Here is a 13,069-nt window from a genome sequence, read left to right on the forward strand (position 1 = left end):
TAACCATTCCCTGTGGGATCGACCTCGTGCTTGTACGCTTTGCTACTGATGCGATTCGTGCACTTGCGAGTAAACTTAGAATGAGATAATTGTTTATTTTATTCTAAGAAAACACATCAACAAGTTTTTGGCGCCGTTGCCGGGGAATGGTGTCTAATATCAATGAATTGGTGTAATTAGTCATTAGAATTAGGTTATATTAGTTAGATTTCAGTTTTTGTTAATTTTTAGTTTTTAATAAATGCCATGCCTTTATACGCATTCTTTCTACTGATTGTGTGTTTTCTCTTGATTAGGTGTGTTTTATGAACCCTGAACTTGTTGCTAGGTTGGAGAGGCTCAAGAACGAAGCTTTAGGTGCATCACAAGTCAGCCCGCAACCTAGTGCATCAGTTTCGAGTAGTGAAGAGACTGAGAGTGTCGACATGGCTGAAGCAAATGAGATGGTGCCGCAGCCCCTGAGCCACTTTTCAGCGCCTTCGCTGCCCACTCAACCATCGTGCATTCGGTATGCCACTATAGCCACTGATTTCGAAATCAAGAGTGGTCAGATTCATTTGTTGCCGAGCTACCATGGGCTGAATGGGGAGGATCCGATCCACTTTTTGAAGGAGTTTTCTGGGGTTTGTGAAGCCGCACAATTGAGGGGCCTGAATGCCGATCAGTACCGTTTGAGGATGTTCCCTTTTGCGCTTAAGGACAAGGCAAAGAGGTGGTTGTATTCGCTGCCCAGTGGTTCCATTTCGACATGGGATGATCTTTCGAGCAAGTTTTTGAACAAGTTCTATTCCATTTCCAAGACTAATTCGATTCGGAAGGAGATCCTTGGATTTGTGCAAAAGCCGGACGAACCATTCCATGAGACTTGGGACAGATTCAATGAGTTACTTACTAGCTGCCCACACCATAACCTATCTCCTTGGTATGTGATTTGTTGTTTTTATCAGGGATTGTTGGAGAGAGACCAAGCCAAGGTGGATTCGGCATGTGGTGGTGCATTCATGTCCAAAACGGAGGATGAGGCTACAGAATTGTTTGAGTCGCTTTCTTTGAGTTCTCAACAATGGGATTCCAATCGTGCAAGAGGAGGACCAAAGAGAGGGTTGTATGAGGTAGCTGATGTGCCAAACACCATGGAGGGACAGATTATGGAAATCAAGACTATGGTGCAGAAGTTATCTATGGCTCAAGAGAAGATGATGAGTGCGCAAGGACAAGGGGGTGACGTCGAACAAGTGAACCAGGTTGGGAATTATCCTAGGGTGCCATATGATCCATTTTCTAACACTTATAACCCTGGATGGAAGAACAACCCTAATTTCAGGTGGAGCAACAACAATGGACAGCAAGCTAGTGGGAGCACCAACAAGCCGTATGTGCACCCTAATGCCGAGAGGTCTAGTTTGGAGGACAAGATTGCTCAGATTGCTCAAAGCACCACTTCCCTTGCCCAAAGCACCAATGCCTTCATGAACCGTACCGAGCAGCAGATGCAAGCCAATTCGAAGGCTATTGCACACTTGGAGAGTCAAATGGGTCAGATTGCCACTACTTTGGGTCAGAGAGAGAAGGGGAAGTTGCCAAGTCAGCCCATCGTCAACCCGAAGAATGAGGAGCATGTAAATGCTATTTTGAGGACTACTCCAAGAAAAAGAGTTAGAGTGGTCAAGACTAAGGAGGTGATTGAGATCATGGATAGTGAGGAAGAGGAGGATCCAGAAATGATAGAGGAGAAAGCTGATACACGTGTGATTCCCCTCATTCCGGACATTGACATCACCAAATTTCCAGCAACCATGAGGGAATTGAAGTCTATTGAGAAGAAGGTTGAGGAGCAAGGGCATAGTCACAACGTTCCTAGGGAGATTTGTGGTTATCTCTTTGCATCTTTTCCAAGCAAGAAGAAGGATCTTGGCTCGTTAGTCATACCATGCAGCATAGGGGAGCATAAGATCACCAATGCCTTAGTTGACAATGGCTCAGCTATCAATGTCATGCCGCTGGTTGTGTTCGAGAGGCTTGGATTTGAGGAGGCTGATTTGCAACCGTTTGATGTGGACATTCGCTTCGCCAACTCTTCAGCCCAAAAAGCTTGTGGTATGCTTGTGGATGTTTTGGTTAAATGTCGTAAATTACTAATCCCCTCTGATTTCATAGTGCTAGATGTGCCGACAATTCCGGGCGACGTCTCTATTATTCTTGGGAGACCATTTTTGTGCACCTCTAACATGGAGTACAAAGCATTAGAGAGCACCATGAAGATTCGGTACTACACCAAGCAAGAGGTGTATTTGCTCACTTCCGAGATGCCAGAAAACGAGGAGATCACTTTTTATGGAGAGGAGAAGTCAGAGATGGAGAGCTTCTTCAGTTCGTTCCTAGGGAGTGCCGAGAGTAGTAATGGCAAAAAGAGGAAGAGGAAAGGACGCAAGTAAAGGAGATGGCAATGTCAGGCCGAAGACAGAAAAACAAGCGCTTATTGGGAGGCAACCCAAGTTTTTTGTTTCGAATAATGGAGGAGGAGTCATCGAGGACCAAGGAGGCCGCGCCTACCCTTGGAGTGTCCACGCTTGCGTACGCAAGTAAACAGTTTCTTTATTTCGCTTCATAAAACAATTTTTCATTTTGGTGTGTTTGTTTGGTTTTGGATATTTGCAATTTCCCGTTTTGCTTAATTTGATCATTCATGCATTTATTTCATATACATTGAGGGCAATGTATCATTTAAGTGTGGGGGGAAGGGCAATTGTCAATTGTTAGTGTTTTTAGGTTAAAACAAGTGTTTAAAGTGTTTTAAGTGTTTTTGAGTGTTTTTAGAAAAAAAGAAAAAAAAAAAAAAAATTTCGTTTTTAGTGTTTTTAGGTGTTTTTAGGTTAGGAAAAAACTTTTTCTTGTGTTTTTAAACTTAGGGTGTCAAAACCCACATCAAAATGCACGTTTTCATTAGATCTCATTCACCTTAGTGATGGATGTGATTCTTTTGAAGTGTGCGACATTGTTTTAAAAACAAAAAGTTTTTGAGTCATTTTGGTTGTTTCAGGTCGTTTTGAGTCCCCAACTAATTGATTTGAGTGTGCATGGTTGTTATGAGCATGTTTTAGTATTGTGTGTATACCTGGTGTTCTTTTCATTCTAATAGTGTTCCATAACATATCTTGCAATTCTATGTCATTTGGCCTTGTTGATATGAATTTAGGTTGTGATTAGCATTACTAATGATTATATGCATAATAGAGTAGACTTGCATGACCTAAGTGAGCTTTTGAGCCCTGTTCTTCAATTCTTGAGTGTTGCGCGCCACTCTGATTCTATCATTGTCATATAAGTCGTTGTTTTGATCTCATTGTCTTTCATTTGGTCATTTGCTTGGAATATGCATAATCTTGAATCAATGAGCTAGAACTCTCTTCTTGTGTACACAAAGCATGCCGTATTTGCATAACTCTTGAGAAATGAATTTAGGCCCTGTTTGTGTACCCCATAGCCTGAAAGCCTACCCATTACATGTTTTATCCTTAGTTACCCATTTTGAGCCTTTTAAGCCGTTTTCTTTGTTACCCCATACCAAACCCTAAGTTTGGGGGTGTACCACCCCTTTCATCCGTTTTACCCTTTTTATGGTGTTGCAAGTTGTTTATATGTTGATTGAGGTGAAAAAGAAGTGAAAATGCATAGCTTATACAAAAATGTGTTAGAAAAGTATGTATGCCGTACCCAAAGGAAAGAAAAAGAAAAGAAATCAAAGAAAAGAGATGGGACGGTTTCAAAAGAAAAAAAAAAAAATGAGCAAAAAAGAGTTCAAAGTAAGCTATGAAGTGCAAAGAAGCAAAGTGTACCTCAGAATGTTCTATTGATGCTTGCAATTCCATGAAACTAGCCCTTTGTGTTTTCCTTTTCATTTCAATACCCTATCCTAGCCTAAGCCTTCATTACAACCCTATTTAAAGCCCTAGCTGATCTCAAGAGGTGTGTATTATACTTATGTGGAGTCTATTTAAGAAGGGAGCCTATGGTTATTGATTCTATTTCAAGCATTTGTATTCTTTTCATGAGATCAGTATTTCTTTCTAAATGTGCCTTTATTTCATGTACATATGTGAGCTAATTGCTTTTGTTACATATTTCCTCTCACATATACTTTTGAGTGCACATATCAACCCAATTCTTGAGTGTTTATCATTGAGAGTATGCCATAGTGAGGATTGGAGTTGAATCTATTATGTATGTATTGATTTAGTCTTGTTTGTCTAATACTTGGATTTGTGTCAAGGATGGCCTATATGACAATAGAGGAGCGAGGTATGTTATTTGAAATGTTATTAGAATTTGAAGAATACCATTTATATGCCTTGCTTTCTTATGTGATTAATGGTTGTGCGCATGAATTCAGTTGTTGGGATGTTGGAGTCAGTTTTGAGTCTTTTCTTTCCTTTATTTGCTCGAGGACTAGCAAAATCTAAGTTTGGGGGTGTGATGAGTGTGCATTTTGCATCACTTTATGATACTAATTCCTTAACCTAGAGTGTTAGAACTCGCTATTTTGTGTTTCTTGTCTTGTTTTTGTGTTTTCAGGTCAAATGAAGCAGAAATGAGAAAAAGGAGCAAATGGAGCCATTTTGGGACATTTCCTGGTCAAACCAGGAAAACGAGTGAAATCCTGGTCAAACCAGGAAAAGTGCAGAAATCCTAGTCAAATGAGGATTCCTAGTCACACTAGGAAACATCAAGTCCAGAACCATCATTGCGGAGCCAGAAATGTGAAATCCTTATTCGAACAGGAAATCCTGGTTGAACTAGGAAACCTAACCCAACTAGGGAAAGGAGTCCTAGTGACACTAGGAGACCCCAGGGGCAATATGGTCATTACGAGAAGTCGAAACGGATAAGGAGTCTCTCATTTGCAAGAAATCCTAGTTGCACCAGGAAATGTTTTTCAAGGTTCCAGAAGCTTCCAGAAGGTGGTGGAAATCCATGGAAATGAATGGAGGGAAGAAATGAATTTGAATTCAAATAGAAATGAGGGGCAAAATGGGAAGTCAAAAGTGGAGGGCCCATGGGCCCTAGGGATGCCGAACCAAGTGGGCCATGCATGCACATGCATGGGCCCAAACCCTAGCAGCCCAAAAGCCACACGCAAGGAGGTAGATGGCACCCATGCATGCGCATGCATGCCATGCAAACCCTAGCAAGACAAAGGGCCATGCGCAAGCCCAAGGTGACAAGCCCAAGATGGAAGCCCATGGAGTGAAACCCTAGCCCATCTTGTGCAAGCTACTGAAGCCCAACATGGAAGCCCAACATGCAAGCCCAAAGCCCAAGACTACCAGCCCATGCTCCAAGGAGGGACCCTAGCTAGGCTAGGCGTGAGCCACTCAAGCCCAAACCCAAGCAGCCCAACACGCAAGGCCTAGTCCAGCTAGCCCTAGCTGAAGCCGCAAGCAACTAGGAAAGGAAAACCCTAGCAGCCGCAAGCTTCAGCCTCCTTGCCTCTCAAGGAAGCTTCTCCTATTTAAACCCCCTCCATTCAGACTTTGAGGCATTCATTCTTTCACCCACACTCCAGCCGAAATCACTCTCTCCCTCCTAGCTTTATTTTTCTGTTTTAGGGTTTTAGTTTGAGACTTTTATTTTCTTGTAAGGTGAGCCAATTTCAGAGAGAGGTTTAGAGAGAGGGTGGCGTGACATTGAGAGGGAAGGATCACCCGCTGCCACAAGCCCAAGCTCACCTTGCCGTGAGCCAATTGCTTGTGCTAGGTGCCTCCTTCTTCTTCTCTCCTTGCCGCAGCCCCCATTTGTTGCACCTCTGATTTTTGTTTTCCTTTTCATTCTAGTTTCTATTCTTATTGTTGGATTATGTTACTTATTTTATTTAATTAATTTGTTGTTTTATTTAATTGTCTCTTTATTTCTTTTATAGCTTTGGTTCTGAATTTATTTAGCTATTTTTGTTTATGCAATTTCATTTATGTAATCTAATTTAATTGTGTAGTTGTTTCAGTTACTTTAAGTTTCTGATTTTTAATTAGTGCATGCGTTTAATCTTGTGTGTCTTGCGTCTCTGATTTCATTTAGTTTATGCACTTTAAATTAGTTGTTTAGTTTATGTTTCTAAGTTTGTTTAGTTTGCGTTTCTGATTTCCGTTAACAATCATGAATTGGGATTTCATTTATTTGTTGCTGTTTTCTTTTATTTGTTTTATTTAATTATGTAGGTTAGTTATTCTATCTTGCATGTTAATTGTAGGTCGATTAATGGATTCGTATGCTTTAACAAATCGTTTATCCGTCTCTTGGTCTGTTAGTTTGATGTTTGCACATATTAAATTTCCACTATCTATTAAAACCCCCGTCACTAGTTGTTTGCATCCTTTGACTGGCCACCTTAGGGTAATTGCATCTAGTTTATCTGTTAGGTTTAGCTGTGAAATAGTCAAAGACACTAAACCACAAGTAACAAGGGAATAAGGGATTATTCTTGGTAGTGGGGTTGGGCGACCTCTATAAGGAAATAGTCAAAGCTTATATGTTGTGCATGTTTGACGTTCTCATAAAACTTAATGACTCCTGCATGGGTAACAGCTGCCCTAGCTTGAACTAGGGAACATGTAGGTTAACTAGCTAAGGAAGGCCCAAGAAGCTCTTAGTTTATGCATTAGGAGAACAATGGCGAGAAAGTAACTAGCCAAACCTTTTTAGCTGTCAAACTTTAATATGTTGTGTTCAAATTAACTGTCATTAGCCTTGGATGGTTATTGCATGCTTATCTGATTTGAGACTGAAAATTAACATTGCAAGATAGAATAAAGTGTGTGTGCGTGTGGTGATGTGTGTGTGTGTTTCCATCTTCCAAAACCCCCCATTTAGTTATTCTAGTGATTATTTGCACTGATTTGTTGTATATTAACCATTCCCTGTGGGATCGACCTCGTGCTTGTACGCTTTGCTACTGATGCGATTCGTGCACTTGCGAGTAAACTTAGAATGAGATAATTGTTTATTTTATTCTAAGAAAACACATCAACAGTAGGTTTAAGATCTCCTATGCCCAACTGTGCGAAAACTGAATATGGCATCAAATTAATACTTGCTCCCAAATCCAGCAATGCCTTCTCAAACTTATGATCCCCAACCAAACATGGAATCGTAAAACTGCCAGGGTCCTTCAACTTGGGCGGCAGCTTCCTTTGCAAAACCGCACTGACTTCTTCACTCAAACACACCTGCTCATGCTCTTTGAATTTCCTCTTGTGTGTGCACAATTCCTTCAAAAACTTGGCATACTTAGGAATCTGCTGAATAGCATCAAGCAAAGGAATGTTGATTTCCACCTTCTTAAACATCTCCAAAATTTCCTTGGCTTGCTCATCCTTATTCTGCTTCCATTGACGTTGAGGGAAAGGTAATGGAGCTCTTGGAATAGAAGAAGTGATCTCGGCCTTCTTGCTAACACGCGTAGCAATGTGCTTTTCTTGTTTCTTTCTTTCCTCCTCTTCCTCATCCTTAACCTTAACTTTATCCCTCTTGTACTTTTCCACTTGTTCAGGCTCTAATATCTCAACTTCATCCTCATTGCCTGCATTATCATCTTGAGTAGTGCCCACTTTGTTGTCAATCACTTTCCCACTTCTCAAAGTAGTGATCGCTTCTGCCCTATCCTGAATTGGTGCACCCTTTACCACTTTGTCCAAGGTCAAAGTCACTTGTTCCAATTGGGCTTCCAAATTCGAGATAGCTTTAGCTGTGACACTCAACTGCTCCTCAGTCTTATTCATAAACGTCTTAGTATCATTAGACATCGAAGTTGTACTCTGAGCTAATGCAGCCATCATGTCCTCCAAATAAGTACTTCGCTGCTCAACAGGAGACTGTAAACTCGGTCTAGCTTGAACTCTTTCAACCTCGAAACATGACTCTCCATGTGATGGCCTAGCTTCCTGATTTGCCATCAGAACCTGCATCATCTGCTTAAGCTCAGATATCTCAGCTTCCATAGCTGATTTCTTTTCCACTCTTTTCCGTCTATTCCACTGCTGTGAACTCAATGCCAATGTGTCAAAGAGTGTCCATGCTTCCTCAAAAGTCTTCTTTTTCAGTGCTCCTCCACATGTCATATCCACCATATTACGATCTTGATCCAACAGACCCTCATAAAAGTACTCAATCTGCATCCATGGGGCAAAATTATGGTGTGGACACGAAGTCAGAAGCTCTTGGTACCTTTCCCAACTCTCATGAAACACTTCGTCCTCTGATTGTGTAAACCCTAAGATCTGCTTCCTCATAATGATAGTCTTGCTAACTGGATAGAACCTCAGAAGAAACTTAGATGCCAGTTCCTCCCATGTTGTAATTGAAGCGACCTGCAAGGAAAACAACCACTGTTTAGCTTTATCTTTAAGAGAGAATGGAAATAACCTTAACTTTCTTTGATCATCGCTCAACCCCCTCAGCTTGCCAATCTCGCATATTGCATGAAATTCCTTGATATGCACGTAGGGATCCTCTCCTTCTAACCCATGAAATAATGGAAGAAGTTTGATTGTCCCACTTGAAAGTTCAAAATCAGCTTCCACTTGAGAATAAACAATGCACGTAGGTTGAGCTAGAAGCGTTGGAGACGAATAATCACTCAAAGGTATTCTCATTTGAGATGCATTCGGCTGCAAGGTCTCCTCGACTTCCTCTTCTGATTTCTCCTCTTCGTATGCTTCTTCAGATTCACTCCCTCTCGGCGACACAAGAGTTGACCTCATCCTTAACGGTGTCCAATTGAGTCTCGGCCTGCCCTTGTACGCACTCAACACCTTTTGGCCTTCTGCACGTGAAAGGGGAGTGATCTTTGAATTTGATTCTTCCATTGTACCTTAGAAACAAGAGAAATCAGTGAGAACCAAAAATAAAAATAGAAAATAAAACCTAACTAAAATGACTTAACTAAAGATAATTAACTAGCAATCAACACAAATAACAATTCCCCAGCAACGGCGCCAAAAACTTGTTGTATGTTTTCCTAGAGCAAATTAAATAACCTTTTCTGAGCTCTAGGTTAACTCGCAAGTGCACGAATCGCTAAGTAGCAAAGCTTACAAATACGAGATCGATCCCACAGGGAATTGTACTAGCGTACGATTACTAACTCAATTAAATTCAATTAACCCAACTCTGACTCACACACGCAAATGGGGGTTTTGATTGGTTTTAAGGCTAAACTAAACAAACAGAGAAATAATCAAACTTTAAAATGATAACTGAAAGATTCAGATAAAACAATAATAAAGAAACACTAGGGGTCAGAATCCACCACTAGCATACCATTCACTCTACTATGGATATTAACAATCAATAGATAAACATGTTAACAAAGTTCGTCTACTAAAAGGTTTGGCTAGTTACTTTTAGCAATTACTCCCCTTACTGTGCATAAACTGTTGCTCCTTTTTGTACAACTTGTTTTACTTGGAATTTAGAAACGAATACCAAGTTGTAGCTCGCAAGTATACGAATCGCTCATGTAAGCATAGCGTATAAGTACGAGGTCGATCCCACGAGGAATAGGTAAATACACATCAAACCAATTCAACTTACCAATTAGAATCACCAAACACACACACACGGCAGGGGGGGTTTGTAGATTGTTAAACTCACACACACCACATACACACATACACACACACACACTAATGCTAAGAATTCAGAATCCACACCAATTGATGGAAATACAACCAAGCAATTCAAGATACTGCATATAATAAAGTTCGTCTACTAAAAGGTTTGGCTAGTCACTTTTAGCAATTACTCCCCTTACTGTGCATAAACTAAGAGCTTCTTGGGCCTTCCTTAGCCAGTTAACTTGCATGTTCCCTAGTTCTAAGCTAAGGCAGCTGTTACCCATGCAAGAGTCGTTACGATCTGTGAGAGTGACAAACACATAGCGCATGGCTCCAAATTAATGTACTGTATGTCATCTATGATCCCTTTTCTCATGAATATTATCTTAGGATACCCACTTGTTGCCTACTGAAACTATCATCCTTTCGAGCTTGTTTAGTTTCACAACATAAATCTAGATGCATGCAACCTAAGGTGATCAGTCAAAGATGCAAAACAAATAGAGTCAATTTAAATAGAGATCAAGGATTTACTACATGCATGAAATTAAATCACAAGTGTCACCATTGCATAACTCACAATTAAAGGTTCATCATCCAACTTAGCAAAGCAATAAAAAACTCAAAACATAATAATAAAGAAAATAAAATATCTAACTTCCATTATAATAATTAAATCCACAATGAAAACAAGAACAAACTAATTAACTAAGGAAAAAGAAGAGAATCAAAAGAAAAACAAAGAACATCACAAGAGGGTGGCAGCGGCACAAGAGAGAAGAAGAGGAGAGACATAGCAGCAAGGAGGCTCACGGCAAAGGTGAGCTAGGGCTGCGGCACATGGTCTCTCATTCTCCCTCAAGTGGCGCCACCCTCTCACTCTCTCCCTCTGAAATTCGGCCTCCCTCTCTCTCTTTGAATTCTGAAAATATAAAATATGGGAACCCCAAACAATGAGAGAATAGGATATATTTATAGAGGTGAGGTGAGGATTCCTTGGGAGGCAAGCTGAAGACAAGGTGCGGCTAGGGTTTCATTAAAAGAACCTGGGCTTAAGTGAATTTCTTGCTCCTTAAGACTTCTAATTTTCGGCCAAAAGTGGGCCTTGGGCTGATTTGGGCTCTTTTTTGGGCGTAACTCCTTTTCAGCTCGCGGAACTGCTGCGCTACCTCCACTAAAATGACCATAACTTGAGCTAGAAAACTCGGAATCGAAATCCGTAAAATTCCCTGCGAAGCTCACATCCGTATCTTTCCAACCATATATGGCATGCTACCTGATTCATTCTGGAGAAGTACAGAATTGCTGTCGAAATTTGATGTTCAGATTTCAGGGTTTTGACTTCCTTGCAAGATAAGGACTCCTTGTGTGTCGACTTGGGCTAGGGTTTACAAACACACATGTGGGCTGCTGCAACCTTGTAAGTGTGATGGGCTTAAGTGACTTGCAAGTGGGCTGGCGCAAGGAAGCTTGGAATGGGCTGCTAGTGGCGTGATGGGCTTGCTCCCTTCTAGCTTGCGCATGGCTGCATGACTTGGGCTGAATGGGATGCACCTAGGCCCTAGGGTTTTAGTGCATGGGCTACCACCTTGCATGGTGTGATGGACTTGGGCTGCTAGGTTTAGGCGCATGGCCTTGGTCCTTTGGGCTAGGGTTATGCGCATGGCCCATAGTGCATGGGCTGCATGTGTGGTCCATGTCATGTGATGATGTGGCACGGTTGACCATTGACTTTGACCTTTGATCTTTGACTTTGACCAAAAGTCAACCTTGACAAAAAAGATTCCCCAAAAGATTCTGTCTGGGATTCTCCAAAGATTCCTTTCAGATTCCAGATCCTTCTAGCAGATTCCCTCAAGATTCTTTTTCCCATTTCTTCCATTTTTAGCTCAAAATAGCCTCATTTAGCTTCTTTCTCCATCATTGCTTCATTTAACCTAAAAACACAAAAACAAGACAACAGACACAAAAGTATCGAGTTCTAACACTTCTAGGTTAGGGAGTTAGTATCATAAAATAACGTAAAATGAACACTCATCATAAACTAAGAGCTTCTTGGGCCTCCCTTAGCCAGTTAACTTGCATGTTCCCTAGTTCTAAGCTAAAGCAGCTGTTACCCATGCAAGAGTCGTTACAATCTGTGAGAGTGACAAACACATAGCGCATGGCTCCAAATTAATGTACTGTATGTCATCTATGATCTCTTTTCTCATGAATATTATCTTAGGATACCCACTTGTTTCCTATTGAAACTATCATCCTTTCGAGCTTATTTAGTTTCACAACAAATATCTAGATGCATGCAACCTAAGGTGATCAGTCAAAGATGCGAAACAAATAGATTCAATTTAAACAGAGATCCAAGATTTGTCAACATGTAAATAATTAAAATATCAATAATCCATAGTGAGAGTAAACAGCATCGCTAGGGCTTCATCCTAGCCCTAGCCCAATATTCAGCTACACATAATTAAATTCACAAATAAATAATGCATAATTAAAACAATGAAAATAAAAGAAAGGGAAGAAGAAATCAAGCCACGAATGATGGAGTGGAGGTGCGGCTGCAAGGTGATGGCGTGATGGGCTGCTGCTCGGCCTTGGGCTCCACGGCAAGGAGGTGAAGATGCTCGGCAAGGTGGCAGCAAGGTGGTGATGCGTGGCTAACGTTGGTGGCTGCGGCTTGGTGGTGCAACTTAGTGGTGGTGGCTGCGGCTTCAATGATTCCTCCTTCTTCGGTTCAGCACACAATAAAAGAAACACAAAGAGAAAAGGGTGGCTGCTAGGTTCGGCCACAAAAGAAAAGAAGAAAAATAAATAGAGAGAAGGTGGCTGCGGCACAAGAAGAATAAAGAAAAAGATGGTGGCTGCTAGGGTTTGCTTCAGAAAAATAAAAGAAAGAGAAGGAGGCTAGCTAGGGTTTCTGAAAATTAAAGAGGAGAGACAACACTTCAGAACATAACCCCTTTTCTGATTTTTAGAGATATATTTATAGAGGGAAGTGGGGCTGAGATTTCTCTTTCTCTTCAATGTGGGATAAGTGCATTCCTTGCACACCAAGGCTTATAATTTTCGGCCAAGCATGGGCCTTGGGCTGATTTGGGCTCTTTTTGGGCGTAACTCCTTTTTCAGCTCGCGGAACTGCTGCGCTACCTCCACTAAAATGGCCATATCTTGAGCTAGAAAACTCGGAATCGAAATCCGTAAAATTCACTGCGAAGCTAACATCCGTAGCTTTCCAACCATATATGGCATGACATCTGATTCGATCTGTAGAAATACAGAATCACTGTCGAAATTTAGTGTCTAGTTTCCAGGGTTTTGACTTTTTCTTCAACTAGGACTCCTTGTGATCTTTGACTGAATCTTGTGAGATTTTTCTTGAGCATGAAGGATTCCTTTCATTTGGGCCTTGGATCAGCTGAGTGGGTGCGAATTCCTTGGGCTTGCGGACTCTTGGA

The 13,069-nt window shown here is 41.2% G+C and overlaps 1 non-coding gene across 1 annotated transcript; it reads right to left on the minus strand.

The window, feature by feature from the left end:
* Positions 1 to 806: 806 nt before the first annotated feature.
* LOC147277683 (small nucleolar RNA R71) lies at positions 807 to 913 on the minus strand. Its single transcript, XR_015124140.1, has one exon. It is a non-coding gene; the product is annotated as a small nucleolar RNA R71 (small nucleolar RNA).
* Between the last annotated feature and the right edge of the window lie 12,156 nt (positions 914 to 13,069).

Source organism: Dryas octopetala, chromosome 8, assembly GCF_963921425.1.
Source record: "Dryas octopetala chromosome 8, drDryOcto1.1, whole genome shotgun sequence".
Classification (NCBI taxonomy): domain Eukaryota; kingdom Viridiplantae; phylum Streptophyta; class Magnoliopsida; order Rosales; family Rosaceae; genus Dryas; species Dryas octopetala.